Source organism: Lissotriton vulgaris, chromosome 7 (assembly GCF_964263255.1).
Source record: "Lissotriton vulgaris chromosome 7, aLisVul1.2, whole genome shotgun sequence".
NCBI classification, from domain to species: Eukaryota; Metazoa; Chordata; class Amphibia; order Caudata; family Salamandridae; genus Lissotriton; species Lissotriton vulgaris.
Genome location: NC_141695.1, coordinates 1,352,320,086 through 1,352,341,341, shown reverse-complemented (window position 1 = coordinate 1,352,341,341; position 21,256 = coordinate 1,352,320,086). Strand labels below are relative to the sequence as shown.

General features: G+C 47.4%; 1 protein-coding gene across 1 annotated transcript in view; it reads right to left on the bottom strand.

Moving 5' to 3' along the window:
* The window catches only part of LOC147703681 (perforin-1-like), a 135,165-nt gene extending 114,534 nt beyond the window's left edge, over positions 1–20,631 (bottom strand). Inside the window, exon 1 of the mRNA XM_086932040.1 lies at positions 20,505–20,631. The gene's annotated coding sequence lies outside the window, so the exon portion shown is untranslated. The remainder of the gene's footprint in view (positions 1–20,504) is intronic.
* Positions 20,632–21,256: the final 625 nt, after the last annotated feature.

Sequence of the window (21,256 nt, the reverse complement as noted above, 5' to 3'; positions counted from 1 at the left end):
GGAGTACGGACTCCCCCTATTCCCACTTCTCTCTAATCCCTAACGACCTGCTTTCACTTGCAGGTTAGCTCCTGGTACCGCGGAATTACACTATTGTAACGCGGCTATACCGAATTGCGCCCGATTGTGGTAAGAGTCCTCCCGCGCCTGCCCAAACACACCACCCGTGAGATGGCCGCTCCGGTTTTAATTATTTTCCCCCCTCCTTCATTTACAGGGCCACCTCGCCTTCACTAGGCTACCATCCCGCACGCTGCTGTTCGTACCTACCGGGATATACCTATCCCGGTGAGCCCCCTGAGCTTCCCCCACTGCACCATGAACCCCTGCACTTGCCTTTATTATTGCCGATACACCGAATGAAATGCACAGCATGCCTGACTAGTTTTTTCAGCAATTTGTCACTCCGGTTCCCCTGTCAGTCCGCCGCCCACACTACCAGCTCTTGAGATCCCCCACTGCGCCTTGTATCTTCACCCTCGCCGATATGACGATTGAACTTGCTTAATGCACAGCATGGTTGACTAGTTTAATTAGAAAATTGTCACTCCATATCCATTGCAATGCAATTTTTTCAGCAATTTGTCACTTCGGTTCCCCTGTCAGTCCGCCGCCCACACTACCGGATCCCTAATAGCACAGGAACCTAGACACATGTGATCACTGCCTTGTCACTCCTCGTTGTACCTACGCATAACCAAGTAAATTACTGCATATCAACAGGAATTCTCCAGCTTACTCTGGTTCTTGTTTCTCCACTCGATCGTTCCTCAGCACGACTCTCTGAACAGAGGTAGAATTGAGTAGCTAATTCTACTCCTACAGGCAACCCTTTTACCCATTGTGCTTGGTAAAATTGAGACACAGAGTCCACTCTTCCTCAAAAATTAACCACTCGACGTCACGTACACCTCGTTGTACGTTTTTTAATTAGGCTCACCTCTCACTCAGTCACTTGTTTAAATAAGCAATTACTATGTATATGTCCCAAACTAAATGTATGTATGCCTTCTCTCTTCCTCCCTTCCTTAGGCATTAGAGGCTTAAAACGTTAAGGCTAAGTGTCCTGATGATGGTCCCCATGATTAAGTAGTGGGACCGAAATGCCGTTGATCTGTTGTGCACCTTATACAAAAACTTGATTTATATGTTATGAATATGTAATGGTGCTTCTCTGATATTTCTGTACACTGGAATTTTCACAGAAATCTCTGCTTTTGCCTTAAAAAGCCCTGTTTTTGTCTTCTGTCACCCGTCTGTACTGATCTGATTGTGTCTGGGTACAGGCTTGTGCCCCACACTGGTGATTTGTTGAAGGTATTCCTTCTGTATATAAAACTTTCAATTGAGTAAAAATTGAAGACCTCTGTCCGGCTGGACATGTCGCTCCAAATATAGAATTGATCTTGTCTATATTCATTGTTTCGTATAACTTGTATGCATGGGACCGTTGTTCTACAAAGGGAAGATTATAGAAGCACTAGAGCAGGAGGAGGACCTGGGATTACAGTGAGCTAGGGAGCTGGAGACGATTAGGAGCCCAGAACACAGTGCCTTTTGGACTAAGAGAAAGAGGACCGCACGATTGAGGACCGCCTGGAGAAGTCCTGGCAAAACACCTGAGCAGAGCTATAACCCGCAAATCCACTCACCAGTTTGTCTCCTGGGTTCCAGTGTTAATCCCCGACGGCTGGTATGCTGTAGTACCCATACGGCTAGGTTGCTGGACTCTCGGTTTTCACGCTGTAATTGATCACTTGACCAGTACACTGAGGGGGCTGGTGGTGTATAGTGGTGATCAGTGTTCGGTGGTTATAGGGGGGGCAACATCCCCATTGTCCAACCGGTATTAGAGCAGCAGCACAACCGAGTGGAGGAAAGAAGCGCACACAGTCTGGGGAGCTGGAAGTTAAACAATTGAGCAACAGGGTGAGACTCCTCAAAGACTTGTGACCATCGACTACATCTAAAGGACAAAATTGGCACGGTGTCAATATTAAGATAACACTCAGACATAAGGACATAAGGACAACATATTTTGGGAAGTATGCGATCAGGAAAGGTAAGGACTGCAGGCACAGCAACAAAACGCACAAAAAGAATGCAACAATCCTCGGTGTCCAAAAAGTTAAAAACAAACACACCAGGGTTGCCCCAGTCTCTTATTTCGCCAATAGCACGGATGTTCGATTAATCAGGAAAAATACAGGATAAATTTCAATTTATGAAGGATCCAACCGGAACTCTAATGTCAATGCAATCGGAATTGGACAAGAACAAACTACAGACTCCTATGAAACCTACTAGCAGTGAAATTCCCAATATGACACAACACAGTAAGCAAATTGTACAAATAGAACAAAATCCAGATAAATTCCAAATTACAGACCATGGTATAATGACCGGAGAGCAGTTCCAAGAGTCAATAAACCAAGAAACTCCAAAAGAAAGGAAAAATCGTAATACATCATCTGGGATAGAGGCTAAGGATACTCACTCTCCTACTAATAAACCTAACTCAAACTATCCTGAAATCAAACAACAACATCGTGGAGATAGGATGGAACTAACGCTACCAAGAATTCCTATCAAAGTCAATGTTGAAATTAATAAAAGGTTGTGTTTAGCCCCTGAGGAAACCGAAAAACATCTGAACCACCACAGGGCTAAATATGAGAATATCAACATCAATAAAGATAATAATGGTATGGCCTATGGACCAACAAAAGAAGTCAATCCACTAGGAGAATATGAGGAAGGTTATGAAGCAACTAACGATTCAGATATAAAAATCACGGATAATCATACGGTGGAGTACAAACTTGCACGGGATATCAAGCATTCCAACTCTGAGGCGGCCCAAATTACAGAATCGGGAATAAAACAGGAAGGAGCTGGGATAACATGGGATATCTTTTACCAAACTTCGACCATCACGCTAGAAGCTCTCCAATACCAATCAAATAAAATGGATATACAAATCGACCTCCTAAAAATGATGGCAAATAGAGTTGTGAGAATTGATAACAAACTTGCCCAACTTAATGATTTGATAATTAGCACAGACAGAAAATGAAAAAATTACTACAGAATGTATCTACCTACCCATTATGGATAAATTAGCAGCACTTCCTGAAGTTCTATCTACTATAATAGAAGATACTAAAAGAGACATCCAAAACAGTAAGGAGAAAGCTAATGCAGATAACACTACTACTAAGGAAAAGAATATAAACAAAATCAGGAAGGGGTCCGAAAGCTCTAAAGGCCCAGAAACAAAACAACTAATAAAGCAACACACAATACTAAAAGTACAGAGAGAAACAGTAAATCTTCCAGTCATGCAATCACCGGAACATCCTGGAGATGAAATAGTAAATCTAACGGCCACACGATTAGACGAGCATCCTGGAGACTAATCTATAAGCAAAGAAATGCAAGATGATCAGACTCAAAATGATAACGATTCAGACGGCTTTACAGTGATGTCAAAAAACCAAAGGAAAAAACTACGCATAGCAAGAAAAAATGGAAAATCGAAACTATGTGACACAATAAAGAGAGAAGACGACCGGATTTCAACAACCACAGATGTTTCACAGAATGGTAGAAACAAGTATTTTTCAATTTTTGGTCAAAAACCAACAATTGGACCAAGTCCAACAAAGTGCCCCAAACTAAATGAAATACAATTCCCAATAAGGAGCAATAGCAGAGTAGCAGACGGGCAAGTGGCCATTAGGTCCCCAGATAACCTGTCACAGGTAGTAAAACAGGAAGCAAAGCGGGAGGAAGAAGGAAGAGGATCACCTAACTCTAGCCTTAAAAAACGAACGAAAGTAGCCCTACTAAATTAACCCAAAAAACTATTCCACCCCACGACAAAGTACTAATGAAAAAATAAAAAAAGACAGGGAAAGGACAGCGAGCGAGGTGGGGAATGAGCCAACAAAAATGCCTGAATGGGATCATCTGCTGATTGAAAGTAGGGAAGGGGTAAAAACAATTAGCTACAAATCTAACCAAAACGAGAAATGTAAGGTTGCCAATTATCAAATTCCTATGATTAATAAAAAAAGTATATTTCCACCGGAATGTGAGTCTAGAGGCAGGCACGATATATTAAACCGTGGGAATTTACTCAGATTATTCAAGTCAATGGCACCATTAACTAACATTGTAAGTGAGGATATTGTCTCAATTGAGTTTATGGAGGGAAAACATAGCAATCAGACTCCAACACTAATAACTCTGATATCACCAATAGTAGCAGAACAGATTATGAAGGAGCAAATGACATTCAAAACCTGGGGTATAGCAATAACCAAACAAACCCCAGAGGTATACCCTACTCCTTTTATAGGGGATGAAACAAAATTAAATCATGAAAAAACAGATACACAGATCGTTTCAGTCTTAACAAATGCACTAAGTAGATCCCCTACGAAAAAAGTAAGGACCCCTCTGCAAAGTCCAGTGGAAAGGAACCTAGAAATAAATGAAAAATGGATAAACATGGCATTACATAACAACAATAAACAATGAGACGACAGACTGAAGCAAGTAGCTCTTAATACCAATGAGATGGAATTAATAAGAATGTGTTCATGGAAAATTAATGGATAGGGTGGTAAGATCCAGAATGCACTTATAGATTCTATAGTGGGACCATGTCAGATTATTTTATTGCAAGAAACATGGGAAACCAATCCATTTCTGTTACATGGATTCACAGGCTACTATGAAAATGCAAAGAAAAAGCAAAGGTTTGGCCTAGCAAGTGGGGGTCAGGCAACATTTATTTTGAACACCATACAGGCACACCATGAGCAAGTGGAAGTAGGTAGTACGCACATCCTAATAGTTAAACTGAACTACAAATTAAATAATCAAAAATCTAAATCTTTATATTTGATTAATGTTTATATCCTGCCAACACATAGAAGTAGGGAGGGAACTTGTGCAATCTTGAACAATTTTTTAATTAATAAAATGTTGGAGGATCCGATAGCAGATTTCCTGATTACTGGGGACTTTAATCTTAACCTAATGTCTCCCCATACAAGAGATGACATTACGCAATCGCGAAATCACCAATGGCTAATTCCCCAGCAGGATTTAGGGAAAGAGACTAATTCCACTACGACTAGAATGGGTATACAATTCGTCAATGACATTGAAGCGATGGGACTACGAGTTCTAAACGGTAGATTAAAAACAGATGTGCCACCAGCATACAGTTATTTTGGGCATAACGCAAAATCCAGGATTGATTATACCATGACTTCATTATATATGTTTCATAACATTACCTCGTATCAATTACAGAAAGTAAATGAGAGTGACCACGCCCAGCAGATAATTACAATGAATATCGAACCGAATACAAATAAAGCATACCAGACTCTTCAGGGATCCATTGGAACAACTAATTATAAAAAACTGTTCTGGAATGTTGGTAATAAAGAAGAAACGAATGAACAGGTGGAAAGTCTTTTGGAGGCATGTTTTAAAGACCCAACACCAGAAACAGTGGTAGAGCAATGGTAAAACTTCACAGAGAAGGTGATCAAAACGCAAAATCAAAAACATACAAGAAAGAGCCCAAAGTGGAATGAAGAAAATATGGAAAAGGAAAACTACATAAACCTTCCATATACAATAACTAAATAAAAAAAAAGACCGAAATAGGATTATTAGGCTAACAAAGAAACCTGGGGTAAAAGCAGAAACACTGGGCAAGCTAAAATTATTAAATCAAAACCTGAAGAAACTAATATGGAGTGAAAAAAATCAAGCAAAACAGGCAATTTGGGCAAAAGTATACTACGCTAGCAAGCAAAAGAACCCAAGAGAATTCTGGAAAATTATCAAGGGACTTGCTAGACCAAATAAGCATGTGGTCTCAACACCATTAACCGAGCAGGAATGGGAGACTTTTCTAAGGAAACATCTAAATCAGGATAATACATGGATATGGCAAGCAGAAATGCAACCCAGGTGCAAAAACGATAACACGGAAACTCCATTCTATGACAAAGACACAGTCACATCGATACAAATTGAAAAAGATGAGATAATAAAACTAATAAAAAAACAGAAGAACGGCGCTCCCGGACCCAATGGGATACCGTTTGCACTTTATAAAGAAAATCCAGAACTATGGGCGACCTACTTAGAGAAACTATATAGAGAAGTCATCTTAAAAGGAGTTATACCAAAGTCATGGCGAGGATCCTTAATCACCCCAATCTTCAAAAAAGGAAACTGGGCGCTTGCAGAAAACTATAGGCTGATTACTCTGCAAGATACGGACGCCAAGTTGTTTGCCCGGATTTTGTTGACTAATCTTATTGAATGGGTCGGGGAAAACAAGTTACTGCCTTTGAACCAAACAGGCTTTATACAAGGCTTGGGGACAACAACAAATATAATGGCTCTAGCTTTGCTTATGGATAAGTCGATTAGAGCTAAGCAACCCCTGTACCTATGTTTTATTGATTTTAAATCTGCATTTGACTGTGTCAAAAGAAATGTACTATGGAAAAAACTTGAGAAAATGAAAATTCCTGTGGCCCTTTTGAAATTGATTTGTCTCTTATATACTAAGACTTGGGTAAGGGTGAGGATGGGGGATGGACAAACATTATCTAAGGAGATTCCAGCAAACGAAGGCCTAAAACAAGGATGTGTTTTAGCCCCCCTCCTATTTAATCTGTTTTTGGCAGACTTATCCAGGATACTGGATGAGGTAAATGGTCACCCCCCGAAATTAGCTGATAAGCGTCTCACTAATTTATTGTATGTGGACGATGTCATACTACTAAGCCACACTAAAGTTGGACTACAGCGCTTAATCACTCAGACTCACATGTATGCAAAGGACAACGGGATGGTGATAAATGAGACAAAAACTAAGATCATGGAAGTCACAAAAAATAAAAAAATCAAGATAAGATGCAAAAATAAATGGTTCATGGACAAGACACAACTAGAACAAGTAGAGGTATATAAATACTTGGGTGTGTTATTCAATGAGAAGGGAAATTACCAACTACAAAAAAGGACATTCACAGGAAGACTAATGCATTGACGACAGCGTTCAGAATTGTACAGAAATCACTTTCTAGTTTAACTTATGGCCCTCTCCTGACTATCATAGAAGCAAGACTCCTACCAACCATCACATATGGTAGTGAAGCAGCAATGGGTAAGGATACTGAAACCTTGAGCAAATCTATAACAAGAGCATATCGGGCACTATTTCATCTCCCAGCAAATGCTTCACCCGCACAAATAAGGCTGGAGTTCGGACTAACTAATCAACAGTATGTAAGGCAAGGTCACTTTATAAAAATTTGGAACCGAATAAAAAATGACCATGACAATGAGATATCACAGCTATTATGGAGGGAAATAAATAATAACGCAAACTCAACCGCATGGCACTACCTTAAGGATGCGATAAGGGAGTTTGCAGTCACGCCTATTTGGGAAAATAATACAATCAAGGCATCATTTAAGAAAATAATTAATAAAACGGCAAACCAACTATCCGTTGTAAATGATAAAGCTGTCCTTGCAAAGAGAAAACATGCCTGGACAATAATAACTGGGTATAAGAAAAAGGAAATACAGCAATATTTGGAAACACCCTGGACGGAAAGAAATAAACAGGTGTTCCTTAATGCAAGATTTGGAATATTGCCAGGCTTGTGTCACCGACCACCGTGGGAGAAAGTGGAAACCCAAACGTTATGTAGACTGTGTAACAATGGTGAGGAGAACATTCTTTATCTATTATGTACTTGCCCGGAGCTCTTACAGGAGAGAAGAGAATTGCTTAAGCTACCTCTTAATGTACGTGGCATAAGGACATGCAGGCATGCCCTGATTAGGTGCCTACATTCGAACGATATAATTTTGAATGCTACCCTTGTAAAGTTCTTATTGACAGTTTACAAGAAATTAGGTGAATAACTACTTTTAATATGTAAATTATTACGCAACCCGAATGAACTTATATAGATTTAATGGTATTTTAAGTGTTTTTATATTTGAACATAGCTTTTATCGTCTTCTAGTTTTATATGTGTAATATTGTAAGATTTTAAATAATCAACACAATAAAGATTACTTTTTACAGCCTTACACCAGAAGCCCAAATGTCCCACAGGAGCTCCTGAGCTTCACGCCTCCCAAAATAATTTTGAGCATTGAACCCATGAGTATGAAACCCTAGCATCCCACCTATCATAGCCAGTCTAGCCCTACTACTCACAGGGTGCCACTGCTTCAACCTCACAAAGGTAGTGAAAGCAACTCATCCTTGCACGCTGAGCCTTCTATCGATGCACCCACACACAGCACTTATGTTTTTTATATTTTTTACAAATTAAGCATTGATTACACTCATATACACTGAATCAGTAAGACCATACAGAGAAACCCTGATCATCTCACCCTCACAGACTGCTTGGATGCTGCCCTGTTGCTCAGGTAACCAAACATCTCACTCTCTCACTTGGAGCTCAAGTGTCACGGTACCTTCTACTGCAGAGCTGACCACCTCAGGGTGACACAGAAATCTCTTTGCTTCCTTTGGTTAAAACAAATTTGGATGGATGGATGGATAGATGGATGGAGGGAGAGAGAGAGAGAGAGAGAGAGAGAGAGAGAGAGAGAGTGAGAGAGAGAGAAAGAGAGAAAGAGAGATAGATAGATAGATAGATAGATAGATAGATAGATAGATAGATAGATAGATAGATAGATAGATAGATAGATAGAGACCTAATGTTTGCTTAAAGGCCAGCTGAATGCCAAGTTATGCTTCTTTCTTCCACTGACGACACTTCCTTTCTCTCTATCTCACTTTTAAGGCTATTTTTCATCCCTGCTTTCTCTCATTTAAACTGTTTTTCATCTTTCTCTTCTCCCTTTTCAACCTGCCTTTCTCTCTCTGCTGTTGGTCACTCAGAGGGAGTTCCATCATCTCACCATCGCATACAGCACAGAGGTCTCACCTCGAACATTTAACTTGATCATCAGACCACTACTAGGATCTCATCCTCATACAGGAAGCTGAGTGCAGCCATGGGCGTAGCTATCATTGGTGCAGCAGGTACAGAAAATGCCTGTATTGTACTATCCCAACAGCCATCAAAGGGGACGTTCTCCTTGCTTGCTCCAGGGCCTATGGCATCCATGTGATGCCACTGAGTGCAGTCCTCTCACAGAAAGGCTATTATCCTCATCCTCAAAGACGGAGCCCTAACATTACAGTCCCGTCCGTACAGGCAGCGCTTTAAATGGAAATACAGAAGTGCTGCTGCTATCAATTTAGAGTACCCATTTGTCCTGAGAAGTGCCAGTACTCTTCTGTTAAAGGGAATGCAGCAGAGCTGAAAAGTGCAGGTACTCTCCCTTTCAAATGAAAGAAGTGCAGGTACTCAGCACTGGACAGCCCCTGCCCATTTAAAGCACTGCATACAGTGGGGGCAAGAGTCTCGCCATCACTCAGGCAATTTGAGGACTTCATGAATATATCCATGTCATCACCCCTTCACAACATCACCATCTCTCCCACACACAGGGCACCTGAATGCCTTACCCTTTCAGAGGGCGCCAGGATGTCCCATCAAAGCAAACACAAGGAGATGATAGACGGAGCGCTGAAACTTTTCAGACACTCAACCCCAGTCACAGATTTGGGATGAATCCATTATCATTCTTTAGCTCACTTAGCCACCCCAGTTCAGACCCTGCCCTATGCAAATCAGTCTTGACCCTGTTCCTCATGGGAACAGTCCAGCCTGAACTGCCAAGCCAGGTCTTCTTTCCTGGACCGGAAACAAGCATCCTGGGACAGGTTTTGGGGTAACATCCCTACAAATGGAAACCAAGTGTCTCGGTGCACCTCTGCTTGAGTATCTCATGCTCAGTCTGTCAACTCAACCTCATTTTGAATCCTATATTTAATGACATCAAACCTCCTAAAAAGCATCATGCTGCCATACACTTCCGCAAGAGCACCCTATATGGAAACATGAATTACCCTCCAAAAATGCTGTCTTCTTTCACTTTAACGGGACCACCCTCTTAACCCCTTCCAAGCTGATGACGAGCTGGGCTCGTCATGGTGTAGCCTCCTCATACACTGATGACGAGCCCAGCTCGTCATAAAACAATGAAAATAAGCAATTCCCAGCACAGGAGGGGAATTGCCTTAGCAGCCATGGAGTTAAACATCATACATACTTCACCTTCATTCGATAGTCTATTTATTGACAGGTATGAGTCAGTCTCACCCTCGCACCTGAGGGTGCCCAAACTACTCATCCTGACATAGGTAAATTGTGTTTCACACACAAAGGAACTATAGGGTCTAATGTCATGTAATAGGAAAGACACATCGCATCAGAGAACTTTGGGACCGGTCCTCGCTGCTCAGGCAATGAGCCTTGGCAATCACCCTCAGTGACGGAATGCTAGATGTTCACCCACATGTGGGGAAGGCTTAGCCAAATATCCCACTCTTACAAGACTTTCTGATCTCTTTGGCGTAGCAATGGTACCATGGGACCTTGTGCAAGAAAGTAAATGGTAACGCTACTCACTGGCTTGGAAGTAAAATACAGATTCCCACACAGGAAAATTTGGCTACTACCCCTACTAAGACGCTGGGGATTGAGACAGTGTTGCCCTGCAATGCTACGACTCCAAATGCTAGAATCTGAATCTGTTTGTTATTTGGTCCTCAACTTTTTAAAATGTGTCATAAAGCATAGGAAAAATCTGTAAAAAGTATCCTGGACTTAGCCCAGCTGATGAAATGAATTCATTTGATATCCTTTTTTTAAAAAAATTATTAATTTGTTTCTGCATGAATTTTAGTATACTTTTCCTTTATTGTTTTTTCTTTAACATGTTCAATGATCCGCCCACCTTGACTTGTTGATCACCCCCAGGAGCAAGACTAAGAGATTCGGCGGACGCCGGTTCTCCCAGCTGGCCCCTGGGCTCTGGAACCTCCTCCCTCTCTCTATCAAATCCTGCTCCTCTTTCCTCAATTTTAGGAAAATGCTAAAAACTCACCTTTTCCCTACCCCCACGTAGATTCTGTTATCTCCACCTTCCCCTCACTCTGTTCTGTCTACCAGCGCCAGGAAGCTTCGGTGTCAGTGCGCTTTATAAGCAACACTTAACATAACATAACATAACATGGTGCGCGATTCACTCAGCGAGGCTTTGTTCAGTCCTCGTGAAGCAGAATCGTCTCAAACCCTCACTCGGGGAAGCCAGTGCGTTTCCCTCAAGTAGAAGGAAAGTCCACGCGCCTCGCCCTTGCGCAGTCAGTGAGGACAAACTTATTGTAGAGGCAGACTTCAACCCTCATTCTAAACCCTCAAACAGGCAGCTGTGCTAGGGTGACCAACTTCACGGACAGTCCGTAATTTCGGCCGTCTGTCCGTTGTCCGTGAAGGTTTCTTTAACGGACGCCGTTTGTCCGTAATTTTAACAGCTGTTAGGTCACAGCCAATCATGTGCCTTTCTAATCCCAACTGTTTGCTGTGGAGACCAAGCAAAGCGATTTAGGATTGGCTTGAAAGACATCAGTCAACCCTAGAGCTCGCAGGTACACTGCAGTTGCAGGAGTGCTCTCATTAGCCCTGATTCAGGGCCAATGAGAGCAGCTTTGAGGTATCCAGCCCCAGTACTTCTGAAACGCGCAAAGCACGTTTTGACTTTCCATTTTAACATTTTTAGGGACACTTACTGGACCCCTCACCTGTAGTCTCAGTAAAACGCGTTCTAAAGGGACCAGGCCTCAAGGCTCCTTTGGCTGGATTGGAGGCTGCGGGACTGTTAATGTCAGAATCCGAGCCTAATGCATTTTTTTAGTTTTCCTGCAGTTCTGGCTATTCTTCAAGAAATTTTCATTGCACGAAACATTAAATAGATTAAATGACAGCTCAAATATGGTCTCTGTTCGGTGGTGTAACACGAGAGCACTGGGCCCCAGTGCAAGCAATAATAATGTCCCCCGCTGTCTGTTTGCACTGTAAAAGGCAGCAGTAATTGTTGTGCAATGGACCCGGTGTCGATGCTCCTGATCCACCGTTGATAGGTATTGCCCTGTAGCATTGTCATCTTAATGATTTTCGTGGCCCTGTGCATGACATGTTTAGAGCCCCCCTGTTCGGAACATTTGTGAATTTTATTAACCATTTTCTGAAAATTGAAGCTTACTTAATGTACAATAATATTAAGCTATGTTAAAGTTTTAGAAACTGAATCATCCAGAAAAAACTGATAAATATGTTCTCTTGGGGCCCAACAAGCCTTTAAACTACACAGGAGAGGGGCGTACGTTGTGATAAATAGACATAAATATTATAGAAATATATCCTCTTCCTAGGGGAGGGAGCGGGCTTTATAGCTGGGGGTCCTTGGAAGTTGCACACTTTGGCCTTGCCTTAAAACGTCTCTGTTCTGTATTTGTTTGCAAATGGCAAACTTTTTTTAAACAATGAGGCGTAGTTTTCGTGTAACTGTGTATCACAAAAACGTTATAGGTGGTTGCTGCAAAGGCTCTGGAAGAACTGCCGAACTCTAAACTATGTGCATTAGTGGAGCCCAGGCATCAATCTTTGTTGGTGCCCCTTCCATGACCTTCTTTATGTATTCCCGGACCACCACCCACCATGGTGCCCCTCATCTCTCCTTAGCCCTCCTCTCACATGTATTTAATTTATAGCTCATATGGCTATTCATGTATATACATTGTACAACAAATGGCCAACAGAAGGTCGAGCCGTGCTTAGGCTCCAAGGCTTGGGATATTTCCCGGCTTTAGCAGGTCTTCGGAAGCACTGCTATGGCCGTTGCGTTGCTCCTACCCCACTGCATACATAGAGAAGTCTGCTGTGCAACTGGCACCCATACCTTTACCCCAGGACTCCTTATGGCTCTCCACCTCGACTTTCACCGGTCAATAAAGGGGTAAGTAGCTGAGGTGGACCCCGGCGCATACTGAAGGCGGCCAGCAGCCTGTGCCTGGTTGGAACTTTAGGAGTCCCTCAGTCCATTGTGACCGATTAAGGGGTCGTGTTTATTGCCAGCAAGTTTCTGAACTCAACCTCCCTGCTCAATTTCTGCGTTCATCAATATCCGGAGAAGAAGCTCGCCATTTTAGATTGAGGGTGAGGGGTATGTCCGTCCCATGGCCTACCCTAGAACTTGCCTTAGGAACTACAACAAGGGTGAAATTCTTGACGGGCCTCTTCTGTATGCAACTCTGCAGATAAAGACTCAGCTCATAATTAATATGAAAAGGTGGGCGAGTGAGTGACTGAAGGGATGGATGGATGCATTAGTGAAAGGGTGAATGGATGAATGAAAGGGTGGATGGATAGATGAGTGAAAGGATGGATGAGTGATAGGGTTAATGGATGGATTCATAAGTGGATGGGTAGAAGGATGGGTGGATGAAAGGAAGGATGGCTAAGTGAAATGGTGAATGGAGAGAGAAAGGGAGGAAGGATGGATGACTGAAAAGGTGAATGGGTGGTAAGATGAGTGACTGGGTTAATGGATGAGTAAGTGACACAATGACTGAATGGTTTGAAAGGGTTAATGGCTGGATGGATTGATGGGTGGAAGACAGGATGGATGAGTGTACGGATGGATAGGGTGAAAGGGTGGATGGATGGATGAGTGAAAGTGTGGATGGAGGGTTGGATGGAAGGAAGAAGACATGTTGGATAGGGTTGCAAATGGATGAATATGTTTGGATATAGATGGGATTTCTTATATACTATAGTGCAACCTCCTCCGATATCTCTTTCAAACGTACCTTTTGTCCCGAAGTTTTGTCCTGAATTTTTACCCTTTGTCCTGAATTATTGTCCTGAATTTTGACCCTTTGTCCTGAATTTTTACACTCACCGTCCTGAATTTGCACCCATGCCCGTTGGTCACCCTAAGCTGTGCGGCCCACCTTCACACAGAGCCCAAACCGTTCACCCTCACAGGAATACCGAGCATCTCACCTTCGTATAAGCTCGCCCTTGATACCTGACCCTCGAGCACCTCACCCTCACGCATGGAACGTGAGCATCTAACACTAGGGTAAGGTGAATACCTTGCCCAGAAATCCCGAGCGTCTCTGTAAAGCATGATTCCAAAGCACCTCCCACTCACACGGGGACCCTTCGCATTTTACCACTGCACAGAGAGTCCCTGAGCATTTCACCATCAATCAAGTGTGAACATCTCGCGCTCTGAGCTGATTCCGAATACTCGATTCTTGATTCCCCAAAGAAATTCTCCACCGTGGCGTGTCCTACCATGCTCTCTCATGGCCCTTTATGCACATACTGCGCACACAACAGGATTGGAACGGGGACCACGAGCAGTCCTGGCAAGAATGCTCAACCTGCCCCCGCCCTGACCTTCTCCCTCTCATTTCCCACCCGTTCCTTCTCTCTCCGATCTCTCGCTCTCTGTCCACCCTGTGGTGTTTGATGAGGGGCAATGTCAACCTAGGCCTCGTAGTGGGGCCTAACTCACTACTGTGCAATAAGGGACACAGAGACTGCCTGCTGGTTAGGGGCAAAGACCACGTGCGGTCTTACGCCCGTTTATTTATACCCGAGGGCTACTCCGCCCCCGGGCTGTATGCGTGCGTGCGTGCGTGTCTGGACGGGCCGGGTGGCTCCGACAGTACATCCCTCCAAACTCACAGATGTTCAGTCCAGCCTCACTCAGAGTCTTTTCCACAGCGTACTCTCCAGGCATAGTCCCTGAGTCTTTGACTGGGGTTTGGGTTTGGTCTCAGGTTGTACCGTTGGCTTCGTTGTGAGCCGGCCCTTGGCTCCTCAGATTCTCTTGTAGCGACGTTCTCCATTGTTGGGGGTACGGTGATTCCACCTGCACTTCCTTGACTTAGCTCCGGCCCTCTCTCTCGGGGCACCTGGGCTTCCTCCGCAGTGACCAGCGGGTCTTCTCCACTCTCCCAATCTTCCCACCTTTGCTCGGGCGTGGTTTCGTTGGGAGTCACTCTCTTGAACCAGGATATGTTTCTTGTTACAACTCGGGTTCCTCGTGATGCGGACACCATGGTACCGTGAATGTTCACGACTTCCCATATCTCCGGCTCGAACGCGGTTTGGTATTTCCACTGGTGGTGACGAGTCTTGAGGACTACCTGATCACCAACTGCGAGTGGTCTGACTCCTGCTCCCCGCGCTCGACTCACTCTTTCATTCGTCTTTCTTCGCCGGTCTTGGGCCTCCTCGTGGTCTAACTCCGGTGCCTGCCATGCTGGGCTCACGGGTATACAGTCTCGTGGTGGTCTCTTAAACATGACGTGTGCAGGGGCGCACTTGGTAGTGCAGTGGGGTGTTAGCCGATATGCATTCAAAAACTGTGACAGACATTCTTCCGGCACATCACTTTTCTCCACACCAATCCGGAGCGCTCGATTCATGGTCTGCATAAACCGCTCCACCTCTCCGTTTGCCTGCGGCCATTGCGGGGTGATCTTCCTGTGCCGGATTCCTCTCCTTGCCAGATACGTCTGGAACTCCGCGCCTTGGAACGGCGGCCCATTGTCAGAGCGTACTTCATCGGGATACCCAAACATGGCGAAAACCCGATCCAGAGCGGGTTTCACATGACTGAACGCCGTGGACGGGAGCACTTCCACCACAGGGAACCTTGAGCACGAGTCTATCAGCACCATGGCTTGTCGCCCATCCGGGAAGGATCCAAAATCAATGCTTATTTTGGACCACGGGGTGTCACATAGTTCTTCAGTGATGATAGGGTGTGGAGTAGGCTCCCTGCCCGTGATGACGCAAGAGTGGCAGTTCCGGATTTCCTGCTCCACCGCGTTGTCCATTCCCGGGAACCATACTCTCCCCCTCAGCCAAGCCTTTGTCTTTGCTACGCCCTGATGCCCTTGATGAGCTAGTCGAACTACTTCCTTCTGCAGACTGGTGGGAATGACAATCGTGTCACCGCGCAGAACCACGCCATGGGGTCCTGTGCTCAGCTTGCTTTGCGCTCGCCACATGTGTTGGCGAAAAGTCTGCTCCTCGGTCGTGAGGGCTCCAGCTCCCTGTAGAAAGGTTTTCCAACTCCTGTCCTCTAGGGTGTGCTTCACCTTCCGCAGGCATTCATCTCTGTCAGTGGCGGCCCCGATTTCTTCCAGAGAGAGCGCTTTGGGGCAGGCTTCCTGCGACAGAACCTTCACAAATTCCTCCACTTCCTCGAGGTCCTCGTGTTCTCGTCTCGCAGATTCCTGACACTGGTGACGGGACAGGAAATCTGCCGGGTTGTTGACTCCTGGCCGGAAGATGACCTTGAAGCGGTACGTTTGGAGCTGGACAGCCCACCTCTCAATCCTGGGAGGCGCGAGCCTGGCGGTCCCCGCGAACAGCGGAACCAACGGCTTGTGGTCGGTGACCACGGTGAATTCGTGGCCAAACAAATAGAGATGGAAGTACTGGCACGCCCACTTGATGGCCAGTGCTTCGCGTTCGATCTGTGCGTAGCGCATCTCTGTAGCAGTCAGTGCCCTGCTTGCGTAGGCTGTGGGGACCCACGTGTGATCTTCCGCCTTTTGTAGTAGGACTGCCCCCAACCCCACCGGGCTGGCGTCCACCACGACTTCAGTTTGGCGATGCGGTCTGAAGTATGCCATGACCTTGTCATCCACTAGGGCCTCCTTCACCGCCCGAAAGGCCTCGTCTTCCTTCCTCGACCATGTCCATGGCCTGCCTGACTTGGTAAGTACTCTCAGTGGTTCCGAAAGGGACGCCAGATTATGGATGAAACGGCCACAGTAAGTGGCCATCCCTAAGAAACTGCGAACTTCCGTTGCAGATGTTGGTTTGGGTGCTGACCGGATGGCCTCTGCCTTTTTGGGGTCCACTCGCAGTCCCTCACGCGGAAAGATGTATCCAAAGAATTCGACTGATTCGTTGTAGAAGGAACACTTCTCCCTGTGCAGGGTCAGTCCGTGATCCGCAAGGCGTTGAAGTGCAGCTCGCAGGTGTCCGTGGTGCTCTTCTAGGGTTTTTGAGAAGACCAAAATGTCGTCGCTTAGGTTAATGACGCCTGTCAGCCACGACAGTGTCTCTCTAATCGCATTTTGAAAGACCTCCGCTGCAGAGGACACCCCGAAACTTAGGCGCTTGAATCTGCGTAAGCCAACATGGGTCGAGAACGTCGTGATGTTGCGACTGTCTTGATGGAGCTCAAGCTGGTGGTAGCCTGCATTAAGGTCCAACTTTGAAAACCATTTGGCCCCATTTAAGTCGGCCACAATGTCATCCATCGTTGGCGTTAGGTGCCGCTCCCGTTTGATGGCCATATTCGGGAGGCGCATGTCCACACACAGCCTGATGGCGCCCGGCTGTTTTGGCTTCGGTGCGACCACCAGAGGCGACACCCAGGGAGTAGGGCCCGACACTTTTTCAATCACCCCTAGTTTCTCAAGTTTGATCAGTTCGTCCTCCACCTGCGGCCGCAGGTGGAACGGCACCCTCCGATGTCTGAGTGCAGTTGGTTTGACGGTGGGGTCGATGTGTAGTCTGAAGACCTTTCCTTTAAGTCGACCCAGTCCTTGGAATAGTGTCGGAAAGTCCCTCAACAGGGCATCGGCGTGTCTCTCGTGCACTTGGTTGGCGAAGAACACAAGTTGGAGATCCTCCGCTGTGTGGCAACTTAGCAGCGTGCCTCTTCTGCCCCCCGTGACGTGGAACTTGGTGTTCACCTTTTGGTCGTTGCATGATACCTCCACATCGATCACTCCTCTCAGTGGTAACGGCTCGTCACTGTCATATGTATAAATCCTCGCTCTCGAAGGCAGCAGCGGCGGACGAGGATCAAGCTGTTCATATTGGGTGCTGTCCATGACATTTACCGACGCCCCTGTGTCGATCAGCGCCTTTACCCGGGACCCTGCGATATCAACTTCGCACATTGGTGGTGGCCTTCTTCTAGATCCATCTCTCCCCACAAAGGAGACGAAAAAGACATTGTCATCGTCCTCTTCGTCCAGCCGGAACGCCGTCTGATGCGCGTCCGCGCACGGGCCCGGGTCTTCCAGGGAGACTTGACGCACGGCCTGCGTGATGTTCCGTCCGCCGGAGCCAGCTCGGCGGCTGCTGCGGCACACCTTCGCAAAATGGTTCAACTTTCCGCAATTGGAACACGACTTGCCCCGTGCAAAGCACCTTCCGTTCGGGGGATGTTCCATCCCGCAGTTTCCACACGCCGACCGGGGGGCGGCTGAGGCCTGGTTCCGCGGCGCTGAAGGCGGGGCACGTCTGCGCACCACATCCACGTGCTCCTCTTTAACCGACACCTGTTTCGCCGGGACCACCGGGCCGTCGAGCGCGGCCTGCATCGCCTCTGCCCACGCGTTGGAGAGCTCATGGGACCTGGCCAGTACCAAGATTTCATCCAAGCTGATCCGGGGCTGGCGCAAAATCAGCCGTCGCAGCTGGACAGACCTGCATCCTTGGATCAGTTGCGCCCTGATCTCCAGCGTCCGATCCGGCAACTCGCACGCCGTGGCCAGTTTGCGTAGCCGAGCATGGAAGGCATTGATCGGCTCCCCTTCAGCCTGACGGGCCTGGCGCAGTTTGAACCATTCAAAATCCGGGTTCACACGGGGGTCAAAGTGGTGGTTAAGGGCCGTGACGGCCGCATTGTAGTCATCGCCATCGCCTCTGTTCGGCAGGGTCTTGAAGAGTTCGTATAGCTCGTCCCCGCCGTAGCATAGCAGGAGCGAGCGTTTAACTTTGTCGTCGGTCTCTCTTGCGCCGACGAAGTAATGTTCCAGGCGACCCAACCATAAGCGCCAACGCGCCGCTGCTGTGGAGGGTTCCGCCAACTCGCTAAATGGCGGGATCGGCGCCGCCATGGCATGGCCTGGCGCCGCAGGCGCGACATTCGGGGCAGGGTTCTGGAGTGGTAGACCGCCTTGCACCTGTCCTGCGTTGGGTAGTGGCCCTGGTGGCGGGGTAGGGACCCGCGGGGCGGGCCCTGTGGCCGCCGCCCCTCCGGAGGCTTGCACACTCATTCCTTGGGTAGGTCAGGTCTGAGGTCCGCAAATGCTTCTGGCTAGCGATTGCAGATGGCACAGCAGGAAGCGTGAGCAGGGTAGCAGCAGATCCTCCCCCCTAGCGAGCCTCCTGATCTTCCTGGGGTGTATACACAGTCTGCAGCTGGCCGCCTATCAGCAGGGCGTAAAGGCAATCCGGGCCTCCCCAGACTCGGGGCAGTTGAGCTCCGTGCTCCGCGAGATGCGTGAGCAATCACTGGGCTTCCACCGTTTTCCGCCTCCGCGAGATGCGTGAGAGTCGGCAGGGGGCGCGGTGAGGGCCGAACCAGTCCCTCCGATAGGAGCGGCGCGCTTCCCCTCCCCTGCGGTGGTATGCCTGGTGCAGCGCAGGACAGCGAACGTCGCGGGGCCCAGCCGTGTGCTCCAGCCCCCAGGCGCTGCACCCCTCTGGACACGCGTCTCACCTCCTGCGCCGCGACAGGCGCGAAAACACCCCGGGCTCCACGGGGACGGAGCGAGCTCCCACACGGGGTGGCACCCGCCAAGGACGATGGCGGCGGCCGCTGGCTCCAGCGCAGGCTGCGCGAGCGCGGCCCTGGCAGCCCCGTGGGATGGCAGCAGGTACAGCGGTGTGGCGAGGCGTGGGTGGGGACCCGCCTCGTCGCCAATGTGGTGTTTGATGAGGGGCAATGTCAACCTAGGCCTCGTAGTGGGGCCTAACTCACTACTGTGCAATAAGGGACACAGAGACTGCCTGCTGGTTAGGGGCAAAGACCACGTGCGGTCTTACGCCCGTTTATTTATACCCGAGGGCTACTCCGCCCCCGGGCTGTATGCGTGCGTGCGTGCGTGTCTGGACGGGCCGGGTGGCTCCGACAGTACACACCCCTTCCTTGTCCCTCTCTTTCTCTCTGACTGATGCACTTAATCTTGGAGAGCTGGCGCCAGCAACGGCACCGGGCTTTCACAGCCGGCCCAATGGCTTCAGACCACCAAAAACATGCCGGATGGAAGAAAAGGCCAGTCCCGCAGTCCGGCCCTGTCCGGCCCATTCCTCACTCTTGACATGCAGCACGCTCATTTCCGGTACAGCACGCCCTTGTCACCAATTAACACACATATGTCCGTCACACACACATGCCCGTCTGACAGCTAATCAAAAACGTAGTCAAACGTACCTCTTACCTAACTCACCCTCCATGGACTCCTCTTCACGCCCCGCCCCACCCCCCAAACACACGTAAAATGCTTCCCATAAACTTAAAAAAGATGGCCCAGCTTTAAAACGATGACACCCTCCTCACCACCACCAGTGGTCCCTTCCCGATTTAGAAATAGGGTGTGTGTGTGTTGGGGTGGGGGATGTCCATCTCCATGGACTTCAAAGGGATAACACTCCAAAAAAAAAACACTTTAAGTCACTCACCTTGGAGACTCAATTTGAAGGAATGCTGCTGACCTCTGCAAGCAGCCCAACCAAGGCTGCAGCAAGCGCCACCGAGCCGGACCCCTTGTTATACCAGACACCTGTGACCTGTCCCCGTCGACCCCGAGCCTCGGAGGGCGCGCGTTTCACACATTGCGCCGTTCTCACCGTCGCCCTGGTGACGGGCTGCGTCACTTCTGGTCCCTGCAGTGCCTGTGGTCATGGCCGTGGCTTCGGCTTCCCTCAGGGGGTGGGCGCCGATGACTAGTCCTCGCTTTGGCACCGAGGGGGCAGCTCTCGGTGGGAGCGAGATGCTTCACACTCTTCTGACTAACCTGTGCCTAAAGGACGCGCTGTTCACCACAAGGCACTTCCGGAAGACAACCCGAGACCCGGCAAATTGCACCGAGGGTTACTTAATTATTCTCACGCTCATTGTTCATGAACAATTAGTTCAGTTACAGAAACAAGCATAGGCAGAGCCAATAGTTTTCGCCTATGCGAGGTGTATTGGCTATGTGTGTGTTAGTAAAGACAGCATTGCCCAGCTGGGTACCAAATGAAGTGCGTGTGTGTAAAAGTGGCAGGGCCCAGCGGGACGCACACAATTGAGTTTGGAAGTGCAGTAAGGTATATACCAGTCAGTCAGTCAGTGAAAACTTTATTTCGGTCAGTATGACCTTAAAAGTGCAATTAACAATGCATACAGATACATTTAAAAGTACAGGGAGAGTTGGATGCATATAATAAAA